This window comes from Pristis pectinata, chromosome 19, assembly GCF_009764475.1.
Source record: "Pristis pectinata isolate sPriPec2 chromosome 19, sPriPec2.1.pri, whole genome shotgun sequence".
NCBI lineage: Eukaryota > Metazoa > Chordata > Chondrichthyes > Rhinopristiformes > Pristidae > Pristis > Pristis pectinata.
The window spans coordinates 33022997-33044362 of NC_067423.1; the positions used below are offsets into that span (position 1 = coordinate 33022997).

At 41.1% G+C, this 21366-nt stretch overlaps 1 long non-coding RNA gene across 1 annotated transcript in view; it reads left to right on the forward strand.

The window, feature by feature from the left end:
* LOC127580645 (uncharacterized) overlaps positions 1-21366 on the forward strand; it is a 48366-nt gene that overhangs the window by 18090 nt on the left and 8910 nt on the right. The window contains exon 3 of the long non-coding RNA XR_007957849.1: positions 6697-6830. This is a non-coding gene — a long non-coding RNA (uncharacterized LOC127580645). The remainder of the gene's footprint in view (positions 1-6696; positions 6831-21366) is intronic.

The following is a 21366-nucleotide window of genomic DNA, read 5'->3' on the forward strand; positions in this document are numbered from 1 at the left end:
CTGACGTTGAAGGCAATGTACAACCAGCTGTGAATATACATTTATTTCAATAAACTGCTTGAATTAACAGATGCTACCAGTAAAATCATGTCTTGTCAGCAGCCATCAAATAATTTTCATTTGACAATTGTAGATCCTGTTAAAGGGGTCCTTTGCTATTTTGTCTCACATAGCCAGTTTCAGACCAATAAATGGATGAATAAACTAGATTTACATACATTCAAAATAGTTTCTGTTTCATTTGCTACTTTCTAGCCTGAAGCTTGTGGAAAAAATACATTTTAGAAATTAACTTGGTAAATAACTAAAACTAGAAACATCTCAAATCCAAAGTTTGCTTTATGATTTATTTTGTTTCAACTTAGGCAGCTATTTAGTCACAGAATTAGACAAGAAAGAAGTAACTCCTATGACACAGAAACATCATTAAATAATAACAATGTTAGAAAAAACTATTACTTACAATATTACTGTGTTTGACCTAACAGTAAAGGCAAGGATACTAATTGCAGCTTAGCTGTGAACCTGCATTCTGAGTGAGGTAGAGCAGTCAGGAATCAGATGAATTGTTCTTTTGTATGGTAATTATTTACACAATATAAAACATTTTCCATGCATGTCATTCGCTCCTTATTTGTGCATTACTACTCTGTGACAAAGTCACACCTCATCCATCTTCTACCACAAGATGGGGCTGGAGAGGCTATAGGTCCCAATTCTAAAAACTCCAATATTAAAACTCCAATAATTTATCACCCTTGGGATTTTGGTGATGCTGGACTGGCAGATTTTCTAGACTGTTGAATGTTACTCTTATTAATACCCCAACACATCTTTAATTCACATTTTAAAAATATGTTGCATTGTAGTATACTAAATTTTCCAATGAACCTGGTGAGTTTAAAGAGTGTGATGGAAACAGGACCCCAGTGGGCTTAAAGGGAGCACAGGAAACGAGATTGGGTGAGTTTAAAGGGAGTGTGGAAAGCAGCACCCAGTGAGCCAGATGGCAAACCATCAGAGATTTCCGAACAACCAGATAGCGTGTTATCAGTCCTGACCCACAGGAGATCGACTAGTTTATTAATTCTGAATCTGAGTTTTACTATGTCAAGAATGGTATAAAGGTTGTAATTTTAATGTGAGTACATTTTGACATTGCTGAATCCTAAAGCTAATAGAAAATAGGTAAAGTGTGGTAAAGGTACATGAAAAACTTGTGTTCCTGAGTTTTGCACAAGGTATTGGTATTGGTTTATTATTGCCACTTGTACTGAGGTACAGTGAAAAAGGGAACCGTTCGATAAGATATCTTTATTAATCACATGTACATCGAAACATACAGTGAAATGCATCTTTTGTGTAGAGTGTTCTGGAGGCAGCCATGCTTCCGGTGCCAACATAGCATGCTCACAATTTCCTAACCCGTACGTCTTTGGAATGTGGGAGGAAGCCGGAACACCTGGAGGAAACCCACGCAGACACGGGGAGAATGTACAAACTCCTTACAGACAGTGGCTGGAATTGAACCTGGTTCATTGGCACTGTAAAGCATTACGCTAACTGCTACACTACCATGCCGGCCCATAACCATAGTCTTATCACAGTGGGATAGAGGGTGCGGCAGATGTCCTGTTGCACTGAAATAACAGGCCACCCGGTCCAGTCCTGCACCGTTTGCTCCAGTGTTGTCCTGGACACAGTCTTTCTGCAGAGATCATATCAGACAGACAGCCTTTAAACTTGTGAAATGGCTATGACTACTTGTGAGGCCCTTCCCCTGGTACACTGACTGTCAAATGCTAATGAAAGTGTTTGATATTGACAAACATCCAAGAACATGTGGCCAGTGTTGATTGCGGATGGCAGATTTCCCATCCTGAGAGTCCATGGGAAATTCTGCCGCCCTGCCAGTCTCTGTGACGAGTCTACTGGTGCATCACTGGCAGACCAGGTGGAAGATGGAAGATGCCACCATCGGGTTAAGCCCAGCAGTGCTGGAAACATGGACTTCTAAGGATAACCATGGATAAGTCCCAACCTTAGTGATGGAGTAGTGTCAGAAGATTGAGCCCAATGTTTCCAGAGGAGTCATGGATCAACAGGGCAAGAAGAAATCTCTGAGGCATTCGTACTTTGCCATCTACTAACCTTACTTTGGTAGATTTCCTAGCCTGCTACATGTTGTACTGTGGAGACCCAGGCATGATAACCCACTTCTCTTGTATTTTGTGACAAAGCCTCCAATTCAAAGTATCCACTTATTGCAGTATTCTTGTGCAAGCATTTCTGGCTAATAAGTTATTTGCCCTCTTAAGGGGAATCTGCAGCCCTTTTATGAGTTGCATCTCAGCACCAATAGCAGTGTTCAGCCAATGGGACCAAATCAGGCCAAAAGATTCCTATGGATGTTCAGTAAACTTCCAGCAATCTGGCACCCTTGGGACTCTGACGATGTAGGATTAGCAGATTTTCCAGACTATTGGATGTTAAACCTAGACACACATTTGTTTCACTTTTTTTTAACGACTTATACAATTGTATAAAAAATGTTTCAGTGAGTTTGAAGGAGCAGGAAATATACGAGAACTCTGGATCCTGGCTCCAGCGCTGGCCACACCCCCTGCTCGCAGTCTGGACCCCTGGCCCACATTCCAGACTGACGAGTGAGCCGGATACTTAAACCATTAGGATTTCTGGAGAATTGGATGCCGGATTATCAGAATTTTACCTTATAAGTAAGTCAACCTTAAAATCAAGTAAAGTCAGGTGTGAGTGTAGGTGAGTACACAGTGAAGTAGCTACATAATTACATGGAGGTATGGGAAAAGAATACACTGCATTGGTAAGTAGAATCCCATTGGTAAGAAAATGCAGAGTTTTAATGTTGGTAATGACATGTTAATAAGTGGAGTGCTTGAACTTCTTAAAGCTGTAAAAAATAATGAATTTTCTTCAAAGGTTCTTATGGCTCATTGGTGATTGAAACATTTTTTGAAAATCAACACTACTATATTTAAATTCAACAACACCAACTCATGAAACAACCTGCTCTGTTTAGCTTCACCAGAGTCATCAGTTCTGGCACGCCTGTTCTTTTGACTTATTAGGATATCTTGTTTTATTCACTTGACAAGAGACTGGAAACAATGTGGTAGTGTAACACAGGGATTTCCTTAGAAGGGGGTTGCTAGGGAATTCCACCCAAACAAAATCTTCATTGTCCTAGAAACCCTGAGCTGGGTGTTTCCCTCATTTACAATCGCTTTGGATCGGTATTGGATTTGCATGTAAAGAGATGGACTTTAAATGGAAGTACAACAAACTTGGAATGGTTTAGCTTGCAGGACAGAGCAAATTTGCAATATTTGCAATTTAGTCAGTCAGACAACTCTTCAATGACCATCCCTGTCTTGCCAGCACTTCAAATTGGGCACTTCCTGTGATGTGGGTAATGGTGTTGAAGGCTTCTACATACTTAATTCTGTGGTTTATTATTATTGGTTGTAGAGTGAAGAACTATATGCCTATCAGTACTGACAAATGAGACGTCAATGCCACTTGCCAACTAAAAACAAACATCACCACCACCATAGCAGTTTCCTTGCTTTTATTCCCTCCACGGTTTCCAATTCAGTCATCATCCTCCCACAAAATTTTATACAGGAACAGTTGAGGTGTCTGAAATTAGAGCTGAAATTTTGGAAATTAACATGGTTCTATTTTACTTTTGTTTATATAAAAACAACTGGATCAATGTTGTCACATTACGGCTGCACTTCTCAAAAATCATGGTCTTGTTGTACAATATATAGGCAGGGGGGAAGATGTTAAAATGCCCCCGGCTAAACTGCCATTTAGCAAAAAATTGGTGCACATCCAACTGAGATTTGCTGAAATATCTCAATGAATTTAGATAATCATTTACATGAGGAAAGGCAGGGGTTGGGAGCTGATGTTCTTTCCCATTTTCTAAGCAGGTTCTGTGTTGACTGTATTTCTGTGCAGGGGTCATCAAGATGAAGTGAACTTGCATTGACAGTGATTGACTTATTTGCATAAGTGACAAATAGTCTGGTTTGCTGGAAGGAGTTATACTCATAAAGGGGATTTAACCACAACTCTTTACATTTTTCTAGTAACAACTAGCATTGTGTTGATTTTGCTGCTCTCACAGATTATTTTAACATTATTGCTCTGTTGCAGACCCTCAGTCACCAACAAGCCTCAGTGTTTTTATTTTCTTTTAGTTCGCGTTTCTTTAAAAGAGAAAGATTGAGGAGGGTTGTATAACAAGAGACAGTTCAATAACTCGTTTTGCTCAGCAGTTTCATCACTTCCACTTTTTGTTAACATTAATATCCAGGGCTATCTGTGTGGGAGAAGATAATGTCCAGTTCATAGGCTATCCAGTGCCCCAGATTTAACATTTTCAGTGGGAGGGTAGTAACATGATTTGGAAAATCACTTATTCAGAAATGAGTCTTGGGGATATATTAACTTACAAGCTTCATTTAAATTCTTTTGGTCATCCTAATACTTGTTCCAGGTAGAATGTGACAAAAATAAATCACAGGTTCAGCATAGCATATAGTGATTACTGCTGCAGACCACCTGCATTCAGTCCACACGAGTGACCCTGAACATCCAGTTGCCTGCCACTTTAATTCACTGTCTCACTCGCACTCTGATATTTCTGTCTGTGATCTCCTGCACTATTAAAATGAGACCTAGTGCAAGCTTGAAGAACAAAACCTTATCTTCTGCCCGGGTATGTTGCAGCTTCTCTAACTTTAGTCATCTGTCTGTCTGAATGAATGAATCAATCAATCAATCAGAACTGGCAATTTCTGCCTGTCATTATATTGGCTCAGCTTTTCTTTTTCTATTCATATAGAAAATGGCTTGCTTGCTGGGTGACCAGCTGCTATTAATTGCCATTTGCAACACATTACACAAAGAAGCTTAATGTGCTAGTTACTGTCCTCATTAAGCCATTTGGACTCATCCTATCAGAGGGATTCCTTTGTCCTACAAATGCCTCCCTATGCTTGGGTCCCTATCCTTGGTTCCCAGACCCAAAACATTAACTGTTTCTCCCTTTACCAGTGCTGCCTGATTTGCCGAGTGTTTCCAGCATTTTCTGTTTTTGTTTCAGATTTCCAGCAATTGCAGTACTTCTTGATTTTCTTAAACTATATTACAATTTAGTTTATCAAAGTTCCAGAATTCTCCAGTAATCTTTGCTTTCTAAACTATGATTTCAAAAGAGATCAAAGTGATCAGTAAGAATTTCTTCTCACAGAGGCTGGTGAATCTTTGGAACTTTCCATATTGCAGAGTCCAGATCACTGGAGGCACTTAGAAGAGGTAGATAAAGTTTGGAACGATTGGGGAAATTGAGGGCTATGGAACTGACACAGGAGGATTTGAGGCCAGGAGTAGATCAGCCTTGATCATACTGAATGGCAGGGCAGGCTTGAGGGACCAGGTGACCTACTCCTGCTCCTATTTTCTTGTGTTCCTTCTTGTGTATCAACTTAGAAGAGCACAATGGTCTCAGATCTCCAGGTGGTCCAAAGCATATTGTTTTCCTTTTCTCTGAGGCAGAGAACAGAGGCTCTCTCAGCCTGGCAGCATACTGGAAGCCAATATATCAGACAAAAATGCTCAACAACTACTGGAACGACATGTGGTTTGAGGAAAATGTCATCTTCTGTACTAGTTCTCAATGCATCGTATCAGACTGTTCACCAAACAAAAAGATGGTATGGAATTAAGGCTGTGCTTGCTTTGTACAAACCTATAAAGAGATAACAAAGATCAAGGTTTGTGCAGTGCTGGTCAAATTATGTTTCAAGTAGGTGTAAGGTAAATGCAGTTGCTGCCTGTGTAACTCTGTAATACTTCATGCAAGACAGAGCTTATCTGATACACCGTTCCACAGATACCCATTTAAACCTGCTCCTTGTGTTTCACCTGGACAATCATGGCCTCCACCCAATCACAGATATTCCCTTTGTTCTCCCCTTCTCTCCAACTTAAAACAATTGTTTTCACATTCTCCAGTTCTGCAGAAGAGTCACTGACTTGAAACGTTAACTGTTTCTCTCTCCACAGAATGCTGCCTGACTGACCTGCTGAGTAGTCTGTTTTTATGTCTTGTGTTTTCACTTGCCTTGGCCTTGAGCTGCCACAACTGGTGCATAGATTTTAGTGCCTAATATATGACCTCATTTATCTTCTCTTGTGATAGAAAAACTGGGATTGGGAAGTGATAATTCAGTCAGTAAATTAAGCACATTAACCCATGTTCTAGTCAGACAGCAATTATACATTACAATGGATCATATAATACTGTCTAGTGAAGAGGCTGCAGTAGGTTTCCTGGACCTGAGGAATAAATGGTGAATTCCGTCTTTAAGATTTGTGCAAACAAATTTGTTTTCTCAGTCATTATCACATTATATTTCCAATCTTGGATAAAATGTACTTTTGCCTCCCAGACGATGAAAAATGCCGGCAGCAAACAATGTGGCTCCAGGATGTTTTTTGGGACCTAATTTTAAGATGACTAATGAGAGGATATAAATTTCCAGAACTATCCAAAGCAGGCTTCAGCCAATAAGCTTACAAGTAGCATCTTTGAAATTTAGCCTCTGAAGAGATTTCTTCTTGTTTTTTTTTTCTATGCAGCAGCGCTAACAGAATGGAACTGGCAGTTCAAGAGGAATTGGAGCAGTATTTACAAGCCCTCAGAAACTGCCAGATTAAGGAGGAGCGCATTGAAAGGACTGTGCTGAATACAGAAAACCCACTGCAATCCCCAGGTAGGACCACTTTAAGATTAAAATGTGCTCTTTGCTTTGTTTTATGTGGAAAACCCATCCATAAGTGCGCCCTTCAAAATCTATGTTGATTCTGCAATTATGCATGATTGTAATGTTGTATATGTCTCATATGTTTGAGGTTGTAGACTAAGGTATATAGGAAGTGTTGTAAACACCTTATTGAATTACACAGAGCATGCTATGTATGCACAGAATTATACAGGGTACTGCACTTCCTTTTAACTTATCAGAGATACAATGTTGGCTTGACGTCAGCAGGTAAGATTAGAAACAATATAACCCCATTTAAAATAAGTACAAAAATATTAAATAAACTAATTAACCTCAAAATGGATGAATATCTATTCCAGATAGAATGAAACTCCCATTATGAGTGATAGAGCAGGTAGCGCTGCTATCTCACAGCTCTGGCGAGCTGGGTTTGATTCCGACCTTGGGTGCTGTGGAGTTTGCATGTTCTCCCTAGTGAATATATGGGTTTCCCCCAGATGCTCCGGTTTCCTCCTACATCCCAAAGATGCATTGATTGGTAGGTTAATTAGCTGCAGCAAATCATGCCTAGTGTAGGTGGGTTGTCAGAGAATCAGAGGGAAGTTGATGGGCACATGAGAAAGAATGTGTTACAGGGAAATAAGTGGGGGAAATGGGATTGATGGAATTGCCCTGAGAGCCAGCATACACTTGCTGGGCTGAATGGTCTGTTTCTATGCTGTAAGGAAATATGAGAAATTATTATATAACATAGGGAGAAGTTCTGTTATATATATTTAATAATTTATTAGAAAGGAGGTGTACAGACAGAGTAGATGACAAACCACATTCATATTTTCAATGGGGGAATAGAACATGTAACTTTGGATGAGTCAGTTTAACATTCTAGCACAAACATAATGGAATCTCTACAACAGGAGAGAACAGACAATAAAATGTAAGTAAAATCATGAATTGTCAGCTTCAATTTCAAAAAAGCTAATGAACTTACTCAAATTCTGAATTCTTTAACAAAGTAATAGAGAGTGCAGACAAGGTGAATGTGGTGGATCTCCACATGGTATTGTACAACAGACCAATGATTAACATTAGTTCACATAGAGTTAGTGAATAAGTAACATAACTGGATTAAAAACAGAAGATGCCGATAACACTCAGTAGGTCAGGCAGCATCTGTGGAAAGAGGAATAGAATTAACATTTCAGTCAAAAATCCTTCCTCAGATCCCTTCTAACAAAGGGCTTCGATCTGAACCTTCAGCTCTGTTTCTTTCCCCGTTTCAGATTTCTAGCATCTGCAGGTTTTTTGTTTAATTTTCAGCATGAGTGGATATATGACAGGATATTTGAAATAGAGAGGGCAGGTTGTAGATGTAATGGGAAGCGATTCAAGGTGGCAAAGGTGAATGGCATCCCATGTGAACCAGTGCTGGAACCACACCTTCTAAAATTTACATTAACAAATTAGAATCTGAGTCAAGTACACAAGTACAAAACAAAATTAGAAACCACCAATATATAATCATTACCAAGAAATCAAACGTGGGATTTCGGAAGAAACCTCTGTCCAGAGCATGTTGAGAATGTGGGCACACTTTCCACAGGGAGCAGCTGAGTCAAATGGTATTGATGCATTTAAGGGAAACTGGATATGAGCAGAAAGGAGGGTAATGGCAGTAGGGTCAAAAGAAGGAGAGTGGGAGGGGGCTTGAATAGTCTAAATGTTGCTTTGGACATTTTGATCTGGATGTTTTATATCTGTGATGTATATTGTAAGTAATTCCTAGTGATCACTCAGGGCGTGTCACATACCTCTTGGCTACACACTCCTTATGAATTATATATGAAATGCTGTATACACCTCATTGAATTTTACAGGACGCATCGCCTAATCTTGCCACTTGAATGGGGCATGCTGTATACCATTCTTTGTATTGTTCAGGGTGTGCTCCTTAACTTTTAATGAATTTTAGGATTTGCTGCTGAGCACACCTTCACCTATAGTGCAGGATGACACACTGAAGCACATTTCATATGGCACACTGAAGTGCAGAGTATAGAGCTTACACTTGTCATTGAATGACAAGACACACTAACGGTATTGATGACATACTAATTCTGGCAACAAACTGATTGTGATTATTTTAATTTTACATATGCAAATGCTGTTTTCATTGTTATTGGAAAAGCTGATTAACAGGAGCTGGTTGCATTGTTGCTAATCAAGTGACAATAGACTGATACAGAAGAGCAATCTGCGCTGCAGAATTTGTAATAATGTTTAGAGGAAATGTACTTTTTTGGAAGAAGGCAAGAGAAATGATTTGTATTTTTAACAGTAAGTGCATAATTCATTTGAGCTCTAAAGATGTCAGAAGCTGTGAAAATTTGTCATTGAGCTTTTATTTTATTTATTAGATGTTGTCATTTTGAAAAACATTTTTTAAGTTGCACATTTCTGCAGTATCGGTAGACCTACAATTCTCCGATGGCCTGCAATATATTTATGCTTCACTTGAGTGAATTTTATCTAAAATTTCACACTTCTAGATTTTGGTTTGTTTTCTCTGGCCACTGTGCATGCATTGAGCTACAAAAGCCAATTTATACCATGTGCAACATTCTACTGCACTACTAAAGCATGTGAAGTGAGTGAGCATTGACCACTAGTTTTGGTCTTAACCAGAGGCTTGAGGCCTACCTGGATCACTGCCAGTAAGTCCAAGGCATCAATCTTCCTCAAGGTAAGTTCTTTTCTTCGCACTCTAAGGTTGCCTCCACTCCCTCCTCCTCAGCTCATGACCTCCCTGTACCTTCTCCACAATCATCTTTCCAACCTCACCCTCCAGCCACCCCCCCACCCCATTACTTTCATCCAACGAGATTACCCTCTTGGAAAGCTGGAATGATTCCCCCATTCCACCTCATCATCCAATCTGCTAGCCAGCACTCTCTCTGGAGTTCCTTACTTTCTGCAAAATGGGGAGATAGAAGAAGAAAATATATTTTCATGCTTTGAAGAACTTCTAGTGTGTTCAAGACTTCAGATTAATCAAAAGTTTAATTATGCTCTATACAACTAAAAATAATGCTATTTAGAACATCCCAGCTGCAAAACAGTAGGCAATACAGAAAAATTAGGCTAATAGGGCATTTATTGTGAATCAGTTTATGCCAAACCAATTCTTCTATGGCACACTCTTCTACTATTTCAGAGACTTGTACAGAAAGCTCCTGAATAAATTATACTGTCATGCAGAAGCACATTCATTTTTGTAAAATTTTATATAACAGCATAATATGATACTATCCAATGAGTTTGATGATTACAATTATTGTATACTTTTGGATCCTGGCAGATTATTGTCTACAAAAGTTAGAGACCTAAACTGCAAAAACAAAATGAATATTCCATATTTGTAAAAATAAGTTAAGATTTAAATGAATGAGGAATAATTAGGTAAAATAATGAAAATTCAATATACTGGTTGCCTCCAGGTTAGCAGGATTCCGTTCCTGTGAACTCTCTGTATCCCGAACAGTCCACAAGTTGGAAATGCGGCCACTAACCGAGTTCCCATACGGCAGAAGATGCCTGCAGCCCTGCACCAGCCAGCAAATCCATACTGCCGGTCTCCCGAAAGCTCATTTGTATGTATGAGCTATACATAAGTCAGGTGTTCATGTGCTTGGAAGGACCTGTATTTAGATTTGGCTTTAAAACAAAGCATTTGCAAAATTAAACCCAAATAATTATTTAGAACCAAAGAATGTAATTCTAAGCATAAACTTTCTTAACATAGGAAGAGTTGCATCATCCTCTTATGGAGTAAAAGCAGAAAATGTGAAAACACTCAGCAGGCTAGACAGCATCAGTGGAAAGAGAAACCGAATTAATGTTTCGGGACATAGGTCCTTTATCGTCTTATTGAGTAGGTTCCCTTACATCATAGGCCATTTTGTAATGGATTCAACATTCCTACTAAGTTGCTAGAATAATAAGCATGGACAGATTCATCGAGAGAAAAACATCTCTTTCCCATGCACCTATCTTTAGACAAGTAGTAGCTGAATAACTGCTTGGTAAGGAATTCCCATCCAACTAATTTTTTTTAAAATCTATGTTGCATTTCCAGCCACAGATAGCAGTCATTTATCTGTTTTTAAACTCCACAGTGGTAAAGTCTACAATGTTAAACTGTTGCTCATTAAAAGGAAGCTCATCAAAATTACAGACAATTGCAAAATGTGTTAATGCTTTTGAATTCAGGTTTGCAAAAAGTTTACACATTGTTCTTTAAAGGAATATTCAAATTAGATACATTCAGTCAATTACATAAAATACTGTCGAAGAGTGAAGAAAACACTGCATATGCTGGAAATCTGGAATAAAAAAGTGGTGGGGATACTCAGCAAAATAGGCTGCATCAGTGGAATGAGAAACAATTGGCATTTCAGGTCAATGACCCTTCTTCAGAGTTCTGAGGGAGGTTCATTGAACTGAAACATTAACTTTCTTTCTCTCTCCGTACAATCCTAGCACACTATTTCCAGCAGCACAAAGCGCATCATTCACAATTCGAGTCTAAGTGATAGTGGCTGTTAAAAAACCTAACACTGCAGATGGAGTATAACAGCTGTGAAAGAATCTTAATTCAAATTTCAGCTTTCTGTCTCTGAAAAATTAAAATAGCTGTATTATAATAATCAAAAATAAGGCACTAATGTTTATGTGGAATTGAGGTGTTAGAAGTGGAGTGAGAATGATAACAGCCAGGAAACTAAATTTGGGTGATGGATACATCCTGCCAAATTAACAGTAGGACCTTGTTTGACCATTTTCTTATTTTTACTGGATGGCAGTCAGCCAAATTGAGTGGACAACTGACTACAGGGCTGGTGGAAGGATGTATTTAAGGGGCAGAGAGGAGACAGTGGAGGCCCCTGACAAGGGGAAAGAATTTGAGAACATCAGTGACCAGCAGTGGGGGTTCAAATCAAGGTCACTGAAGTCTGGGTTGGAACTAGTTTTAATGGCCAGTTAGTCTGGAGGAGACTTCTTGTCTTCTTTGTGGCCTCCTCTACATTGGTGAGATCAAACGCAGACAAGGGGACCGTTTCGCAGAACACCTGTCCTCTGTCCGTAACCGCAACCTGCATCTCCCCATTGCCAGTCACTTCACTCCCGCTCCCACACTAGTCCACCTATCACTGCTCTGCTTTTCCCTCCTAGAAATTGGGCTTTACCCTTTTCCTATCTTCAGTCCTAAGGGTCCTAACCTGAAACGTTGACCACCTGCTTTTCTCCACGGATGCTGCCTGGCATGCTGAGTTCCTCCAGCATCAGTGTGTTTTTCATCTAGATTCCAGCATCTGCAGTCCTTTGTTTATTGACTCCTTGCCTTTGCTCTTGTGGTCTGTGAGAAGAGCTAGAAAAAGCAGTTACATGTTGCATTTCCTCCCTTTTGCTTCTATTCAGTTGCTGGATGGTCACCTGCTATTAATTGCCAATTTCCTTTAAAATTAGAGGCATACAGCCCCATTAGTAAATTCAAATGCTTGACAGCAGGTTAGTTGCAACTTCCCAACCCATCCCTCTGAGTGGTTTTCAGATTATTGACATTTCGCTCCCTAGGTGTTACACTCCTACAGCTGCAGAGGAAAATGCCAGGGGACAGGGAGGGATGGGTGGGAAGGGATGAGTGAAACAGCGAGGCCTGAAGAGATCAGTCTCTGTGGAATGCAGAAAAGGGAGGAGAGGGGAAGGTGGGGGAAGAAGGCGATGGGATCATGTTGGAGCTGGCGGAAATGACGGAAGATGATGTGTTGGATGTGGAGGCTGGTGGGGTGAAAGGTGAGGACCAAGGGAACTGTATTGCTGGGGAGATTGGGGGTGGGGGTTCAGAGCAGGAGTATGGAAAATGGAGGAAATATGTGTGAGGTCTCCATCAACTAAGGGAGAGGGGAAGCCACGCTTCTGGAAGAAGGATGAAATTTCAGAAGTTCTAGAGAAGAAGGCCTCATCTTGAGAACAGATGTGGCAGAGATAGAGAAGTTGAGAAAAAATGATGGTGTTCTTACAGTGGACAGGCTGGGGGCAGATGTAGAAGGCAGCTGTGGGAGTCAGTAGGTTTATAGAAAATGTCAGTGGCAATTCTGCTCCTGAGATGGAGACAGAGAAATTCAGAGAAGGAGGAGAAGTGTACACATATCCTGCATATATTTCTAGCCACATATATCAAGAAATTGTCTCAACGTATTAGAGAAAAGATGACCTACATCTGCTCTTTAGAAAAGTAAAGTAGTTTAGTTCAAAAAAAACACAAACACTAACTGGAATATGAATGGCTAAGAAGTTTTAACTTTTTGGGTTAAAACTCTTAACTTTGCATTCCCTGGTGTCTGTTCTAAAAGAAGATGAGCCCACATACCACGTGACCTGGGAGTTTACCATTAATAGCCCACTGCCCATTAGCCACAGCTGTTTATAAATGCAAGCAGTCCCATGAGGATGGTAGAACTTACCATAATAAGCTGACTTCTTTAGGTCAAAACTGTCTCGGGTGGGCTACAATGTCTAGAGACATTTTAGGAGTTCAGTGGGGACAGATGAGCTTCGAGTGGAAGCATCATTCAGCTGATAACACCAGCTGATCTCTGATTCCTACGGCCAATAAAACTAATGACAGAATAATATCAAATTTAATTTTTGATGTTAGACTACAGTAACAGAAAACTGAAGGTGCCTAGCTTCTACCAGGAGGCAGGATATGCTCTCAGATGTTTTCCTCCATTGCATTTACTTTAATTGTAAGCAGAAAATAAAAAGATGAGAAATCTAAAATGTAGGAACCAAAGGAACCATGGAATATTAGAAGCAAAATAGTAAGAGAAAAGGCAAGTCTATGAACTAATCACAATCCAGGTTAGGCAATACAGGATCTATTAGAATACAAGACGAAACCTTTTGCTTCTATGAAATAGCCAGGCTCTGTAATAATTGGGACATAAATTTGAGTGCCGATTTGCTGACATCATACACAGGCTTCTCCTCAGAAACAAGCTAATTATGTTTTCAAAATTGAATAACCATTTACATGAATCAGGAAAGCAAGTAAAACATTTATTTAGGAACAATAAATTGGAATGACATTTCTCAAGTATCTTACAATTCAATGAGGATTTTTAAAGATGTTGGTGATTAATCTGTCATAGAACTATACAGCACAGAAAAGGCCCTTCATCCCACCAAGTCTGCACTGACCATCAAGCACCCATTTTCATTTATTATACACTAATCCCTTTGTTTTTCATTTTCCCAACATTACCATCAACTCTCCCCAGTTTCCACTATTCGCCTACAATTTACAGAGGCCCATTAACCCATGCTTATCATTGATTGTGATTTCTTTCTTCAACAATTTTAGGAAATCAGAAAGATTTTCACAAGTTTTGTTGTTATGGAAGCAAACACACCAGCCATCCCGAGCCAACATTAACCAACAAACGGCAATGAGTAAATCGATGGACTCTTTGGGAATTGGTTCAGAGGGGAATATTTGTCAGACAAGTGGGAGAATTCTCCACTCCTTGAATAATGCTGGTCAGATGGGGCTTTGCTTTAGTATATAATTTTTGAAAACACACAAGGTGGAGACTATCTCAACAACACTGGTATCTCGTGTTTCTTGGACAGCGTGGTAGGTCCACATTAAACTTGAGCTCAGCCACATAGATTCTCGTCAATTTTTTAATGTACTGTCCTTGATCTCTGGTGCAGAATTTATTTGGGTGAATGAACAAGCACCAACTTCCTCTTCTCTTTTCATTCCATGGAATTACTTAAATCAATGCCACTGAGGAACCTACTTCATTTGCTAGCACTGGTTTATTTAAAACTTTATTCATATAATGGAAACATAGAAAACCTACAGCACAATTCAGGACCTTCAGCCCACAAAGCTGTGCCAAACATGTCCCTACCTTAGAAATTACTAGGCTTACCCATAGCCCTCTATTTTTCTCAGCTCCACGTACCTACCCAATAGTCTCTCAAAAGACCCTATCGTATCCGCTTCCACCACCGTTGCCGGCAGCCTATTCCATGCACTCACCACTCTGAGTAAAAAAACTTACCCCTGACATCCCCTCTATACCTACTTCCCAGCACCTTAAACCTATGTCCTCTTGTGGCAACCATTTCAGTCCTGGGGAAAAGCCTCTATCTACCCGATCAATGCCTCTCATCATCTTATATACCTCTATCAGGTCCCCCCTCATCCTCCGTCGCTCCAAGGAGAAAAGGCCGAGTTCCCTCAATCTGCTTTCATAAGGCATGCCCTGTAATCCAGGCAGCATCCTTGTAAATCTCCTCTGCACCCTTTCTATGGCTTCCACATCCTTCCTGTAGTGAGGCGACCAGAACTGAGCACAGTACTCCAATTGGGGTCTGACCAGGGTCCAATATAGCTGCAACAATACCTCTCAGCTCCTAAATTCAATTCCACGATTGATGAAGGACAATACACCATATCCCTTCTTAACCACGGAGTCAACCTGTGCAGCTGCTTTGAGCGTCCTATGGACTCAGACCCCAAGATCCCTCTGATCCTCCACACTGCCAAGAGTCCTACCATTAATACTATACTCTGCCATCATATTTGACCTACCAAAATGAACCACCTCACACTTATCTGGGTTGAACTGCATCTGCCACTTCTCAGCCCAACTTTGCATCCTATCTATGTCCCTCTGTAACCTCTGATAGCCCTCTATACTATCCACAACACCTCCAACCTTTGTGTCATCCGCAAACTTACTAACCTATCCCTCCATTTCCTCATCCAGGTCATTTATAAAAATCACAAAGAGTAAGAGTCCCAGAACAGATCCCTGAGGTACACCACTGGTCACCGACCTCCATGCAGAATATGACCCTTCAACAACCACTCTTTGCCTTCTGTAGGCCAGCCAGTTCTGGATCCACATTGCAATGTCCCCTTGGATCCCATGCCTCCTTACTTTCCAATAATCCTTGCATGGGGTACCTTATCAAATGCTTTGCTGAAATCCATATACATGGCATCTACTGCTCTCCCTTCATCGATGTGTTTAGTCACATCCTCAAGAAATTCAATCAGGTTCGTAAGGCAGGACCTGCCCTTGACAAAGTCATGCTGACTATTCCTAATCATATTATACTTCTCTAAATGTTCATAAATCCTGCCTCTCAGGATCTTCTCCATTAGCTTACCAACACTGGTCTATAATTTCCTGGGCTATCTCTACTCCCTTTCTTGGATAAGGGAACAACATCCGCAACCCTCTAATCTTCTGGAACCTCTCCCATCTCCATTGATGATGCAAAGATCATAGTCAGAGGCTCCGCAATCTCCTTCCTCGCCTCCCACAGCAGCCTGGGGTACATCTCATCCGGTCCCGGCGACTTATCCAACTTGATGCTTTCCAAAAGCTCCAGCACCTCCTCTTTCCGAATATCTACATGCTCAAGCTTTTCAGCCTGCTGCAAGTCCTCACTACAATCACCCAGATATTTTTCCATAGTGAATACTGATGTAAAGTATTCATTAAGTACCTCCGCTATTTCTTCCGGATCCATACACACTTTCCCACTGCTGCACTTGATAGGCCCTATTCTTTTGCATCTTATCCTCTTGCTCTTCACATACTTGTAGAATGCCTTGGGGTTTTCCTTAATCCTGCCCGCCAAGGCCTTCTTGTGTCCCCTTCTGGATCTCCTAATTTCCTTCTTAAGCTCCCTCCTGTTAGCCTTATACTCTTCCAGATCTCTAACATTACCTAGCTCTCTGTACCTTTTGTAAGCTTTTCTTTTCCTTTTGACTAGATTTATTATAGCCTTCGTACATCACGGTTCCTGTATCGTCTCGTCACTCCCCTGTCTCATTGGAACATGCCTATGCAGAACTCCACATAAATATCCCCTGAATATTTGCCACATTTCTTCCGTACTTTTCCCTGAGAATATTTGTTCCCAATGTAAGCTTCCAATTTCCTGCCTGAGAGCCTCATAATTCCCTTTACTCCAAGTAAACGCCTTTCTAGTCTGTCTGTTCCTATCTCTCTCCAATTCTATTGTAAAGGAGATAGAATTATGATCACTATCTCCAAAATGCTCTCCCACTGAGAGATCTGACACTTGACCAGGTTCACTTCCCAATACCAAATCAAGCACAGCCTCTCCTCTTGTAGGCTTATCTACATATCGTGTCAAGAATCCTTCCTGAACACACTTAACAAACTCCACCCCATCTAAACCCCTCACTGTATGGAGATGCCAATCGATGTTTGGGAAATTAAAATTTCCCATCACAACAACTCTGTTATTTTCACACCTTTCTAGGATCTGCTTCCCTATTTGCTCCTCGATATCCCTGTTACTATTGGGTGGCCTATAAAAAACACCCAGTAAAGTTATTGACCCCTTTCCCGTTCCTAACCTCCACCCACAGAGACTCCGTAGACGGTCCCTCCATGACGTTCACCTTTTCTGCAGCTGTGGCACTATCTCTGACCAACAGTGCCACTCCCCCACCTCTTTTGCCTCCCTCCCTGTCCTTTCTGAAACATCTAAAACCAGGCACTTGAAGTAACCATTCCAGTCCCTGAGCCATCCAAGTCTCTGTAATGGCCACCACATCATAGCTCCAAGTGTTATCCAAGCTCTAAGCTCATCCGCCTTGTTCACAATACTCCTTGCGTTAAAATAGACACATCTCAAACCGTCGGTCTGAGCGTGTCCCTTCTCTATCACCTACCTATTCTCCCTCTCGTACCTACTACAGGTTTTCTCTATTTGAGAGCCAAACACCTCTTCCCTAGTCTCTCCAGTTTGATCCCACCCCCCAACAATTCTAGTTTAACTCCCCCCAGTAGCTTTAGCAAACCTCCCCGCCAGGATATTGGTCACCCGGGATTCAAGTGCAACCTGTCGTTTTTGTACAGGTCATACCTGCCCCAAAAGAGGCCCCAATGATCCAGAAATCTGAATCCCTGCCCCTCACTCCAATCCCTCTGCCACGCATTTAACCTCCACCTCATTCTATTCCTATACTCACTGTCGCGTGGCACAGGCAGTAATCCTGAAATTACTACCTTTGAGGTCCTGCTTCTCAACTTCCTTCCCAACTCCCTATAGTCTTTTATCAGGACCTCTTCCCTTTTCCTACCTATGTCGTTGGTACCAATATGTACCACGACCTCTGGCTGTTCTCCCTCCCTCTGCAGGATGTCTTGGACGCGATCTGAAACATCAGTTTTTTAGGGGATATAGAAAGCCGTGATGTGTATTACAGCTGATGTTCTCTACGAGGACTGTTAAAAAGGCATTTGATTAATAAACAATTTCACTGATAAAGGTGCACTGTATCAAAAAAATTGTGACATTAGTGGAGTGATGCTGTTTGATGAACAGAGGGATATTCAAGGATGCTTTCATGGTAGAGCGAGTGATGTAAACAACTTTAATACTTGTGCATATTTAAGATGTAAGAATTGAGTGAATCTTGCATCTTACTTCTTACATCTTAAATACGTGCAAGTATTAAAGGCACATTATTAAAATTTGTGGATGATGCAAAAGCAGAGAGCATAAGTAACTGTGAAGGAGCTGCTTGGGATGTAAGGATGAAAGAGATTTGTGTGGATTGATGCAAGGTAACCTTAATATAGACAAACGTGAGATTGCATGTCTAGAATGGTGGAGAACTGGTGCCTGAGTTCCAATAAGATCATGAAAAGAGTGCATCTAGGGTATTACAAAAGTGCGAGGGAGTTTAATCTACATAGAGTGGACAAACCAAATTAATTGATATGGTATAGAAGCTGAATTTCTGGAGTGTGTAAGAGATGGCTTTCTAGATCAATATGTTGAAGAGCCGACGAGAACGGGCTATTTTTGATCTAGTTTTATTACAACACAAGGCCATTCAGCCCATCAATTCAATGCTGCTTCCAGCAGAGAAATCCCACCAGTCTATTCTCCTTTCTTATTTCCCTGTGCCCCTGCAGCTTATTTTTTTCTCACATGCCCATAATATCCCTTTGATTCTATTGCCATTTACCTAAACTAAGGTTAGTTAACAGTATCAAATTAACATAACAGGACATCTTTGGGATATAAAGGGAAACTGGAGCACTCCACGTGGCTGTAAGGGAAAGGTACAAACTTCACACAGACAGCACCCAAGGTCATGTCCCTGGAACTGTGAGGCAGCTGTCCTCCTGTGTGTCACTCTCATTGTGCCATAAGCAAAGGTAGTTAAGAGGCCTTTTAAGAAGAGTGAATAAAATATGATAGCAATTCATATAAACATTAAAAGTGATGTAGATTAATGTGAAAACAGTGTCTTAATCCAAACAGAAAGCAAGCTACGAAATATAATGTATGATTTGGCTGTGGTAAATTGGGAAATGACATACAAAAACTATAAAAGTAAACAAGAAGTAAGCTAATGTTTAAGGAATTAATATAGTTTAAACCACAAAAATCTGAGAATAATGTTCCATTCGTGGCTACCAAGAGAAGCTAAAGATAGTATTAAGTCAAAGATAATATTGCCAAAAAAGCAGCAGGCCTGAGGATTGGAGAAAATTTCAGAATTCAGCAAAGGAAGACCTTAACAGTGATAAGGAAAAGGAAAGCAGAATATGAGAGTAATCTGGTGAGAAACGTAAAACAGACCTTGTAAGTGCCTCAGTCGATGTGTTGAAAGGAAAAGATTAGTGAAAGTTTGGGTGAGCCGCTTAGAGAATGAGACAAGAGAAATCACTGGGGAATGAGGAAATGGCAGAGAAATTAAATAAATATTTTAGAACCATAGAACAATATGGCACAATGCAGGCCCTTCAGCCCACCATGTTGTGCCACCCTTCAAACCACACCTATGACTATCTAACCCCTTCCTCCCACATAACCCTCTAACTTAAATTCCTCCATATGCTTATCTAACAACCTCTTGAACTTGTCCAATGTATCAGCCTCCACCACCATCCCAGGCAGTGCATTCCATGCACCAACCACTCTCTGGGTGAAAAACCTCCCTCCGACATCACCCTTGAACTTCCCACCCAATACCTTAAAGCCATGGCCTCTTGTTTTGAGCATTGGCGCCCTGGGAAAGAGGCGCTGGCTTTCCACTCTATCTATTCCTCTCAATATCTTGTATACCTCTATCATGTCTCCCCTCATCATCCTCCTCTCCAATGAGAACAGCCCTAGCTCCTTTAATCCCTCCCCATAATCCATACTCTCCAATCCAGGCAGCATCCTGGTAAATCTCCTCTGCACCCTTTCCAATGCCTCCACATCCTTCCTATAATGAGGTGACCAGAATTGGACACAGTACTCCAAGTGTGGCCTAACCAGAGCTTTGTAAAGCTGCATCATCACTTTGCAGCTCTTAAACTCGATCCCCCGACTTATGAAAGCTAACATCCCATAAACTTTCTTAACTACCCTATCCACCTGCGAGGCAACTTTCAGTGATCTGTGGATATGAACCCCCAGATCCCTCTGCTCCTCTACACTGTCCAGAATCCTGCTATTTACCTTGTACTCCGCCTTGGAGTTTGTCCTTCCAGAGTGTACCACCTCACACTTCTCCAGATTAAACTCCATCTGCCACTTGTCAGCCCAGCTCTGCATCCTATCAATATCCCTCTGCAAGCTTCTACAGCTCTCCACACTATCCACAACACCACCGATCTTTGTGTCATCTGCAAACTTGCTAACCCAGCCTTCCACCCCCTCATCTAAGTCGTTAATAAATATCACAAAAAGCAGAGGTCCCAGAACCGATCCCTGCGGGACACCACTGGTCACAGCCCTCCAATCTGAATGCACTCCCTCCACCACAACCCTCTGCTTTCTAGAGGCTAGCCAATTTTGAATCCACACGGCCAAGCTTCCCCGGATCCCTTGGCCTCTGACCTGCTGAAGAAGACTACCATGCGGAACCTTGTCAAATGCCTTACTAAAATCCATGTAGACCACATCCACTGCACTACCCTCATCAATCTTTCTGGTCACTTCCTCAAAGAACCCTATCAGACTTGTGAGGCAAGATCTTCCCTTCACAAAACCATGCTGGCTGTCCCTAATCAGTCCATGTTTCTCCAAGTGCTTATAGAGCCTATCTCTTAGAATTCTTTCCAACAGCTTACCCACCACAGATGTAAGGCTCACCAGTCTGTAATTCCCTGGACTATCCCTATTACCTTTTTTGAATAAGGGGACAACATTCGCCACCCTCCAATCCTCCGGTACCATCCCCGTTGACAACGAGGACTCAAAGATCCTAACCAACGGTTCAGCAATCTCCTCCCTTTCCTCACGAAGCAGCCTGGGGAATATTCTGTCAGGCCCTGGAGACTTATCTGTCCTAATATTTTCTAACAACTCCATCACATCCTCTCTCTTAATATCTACATACTCCAGAACATTAATTTCACCTACACTGTTCTCAGCATCATCAAGACCCCTCTCC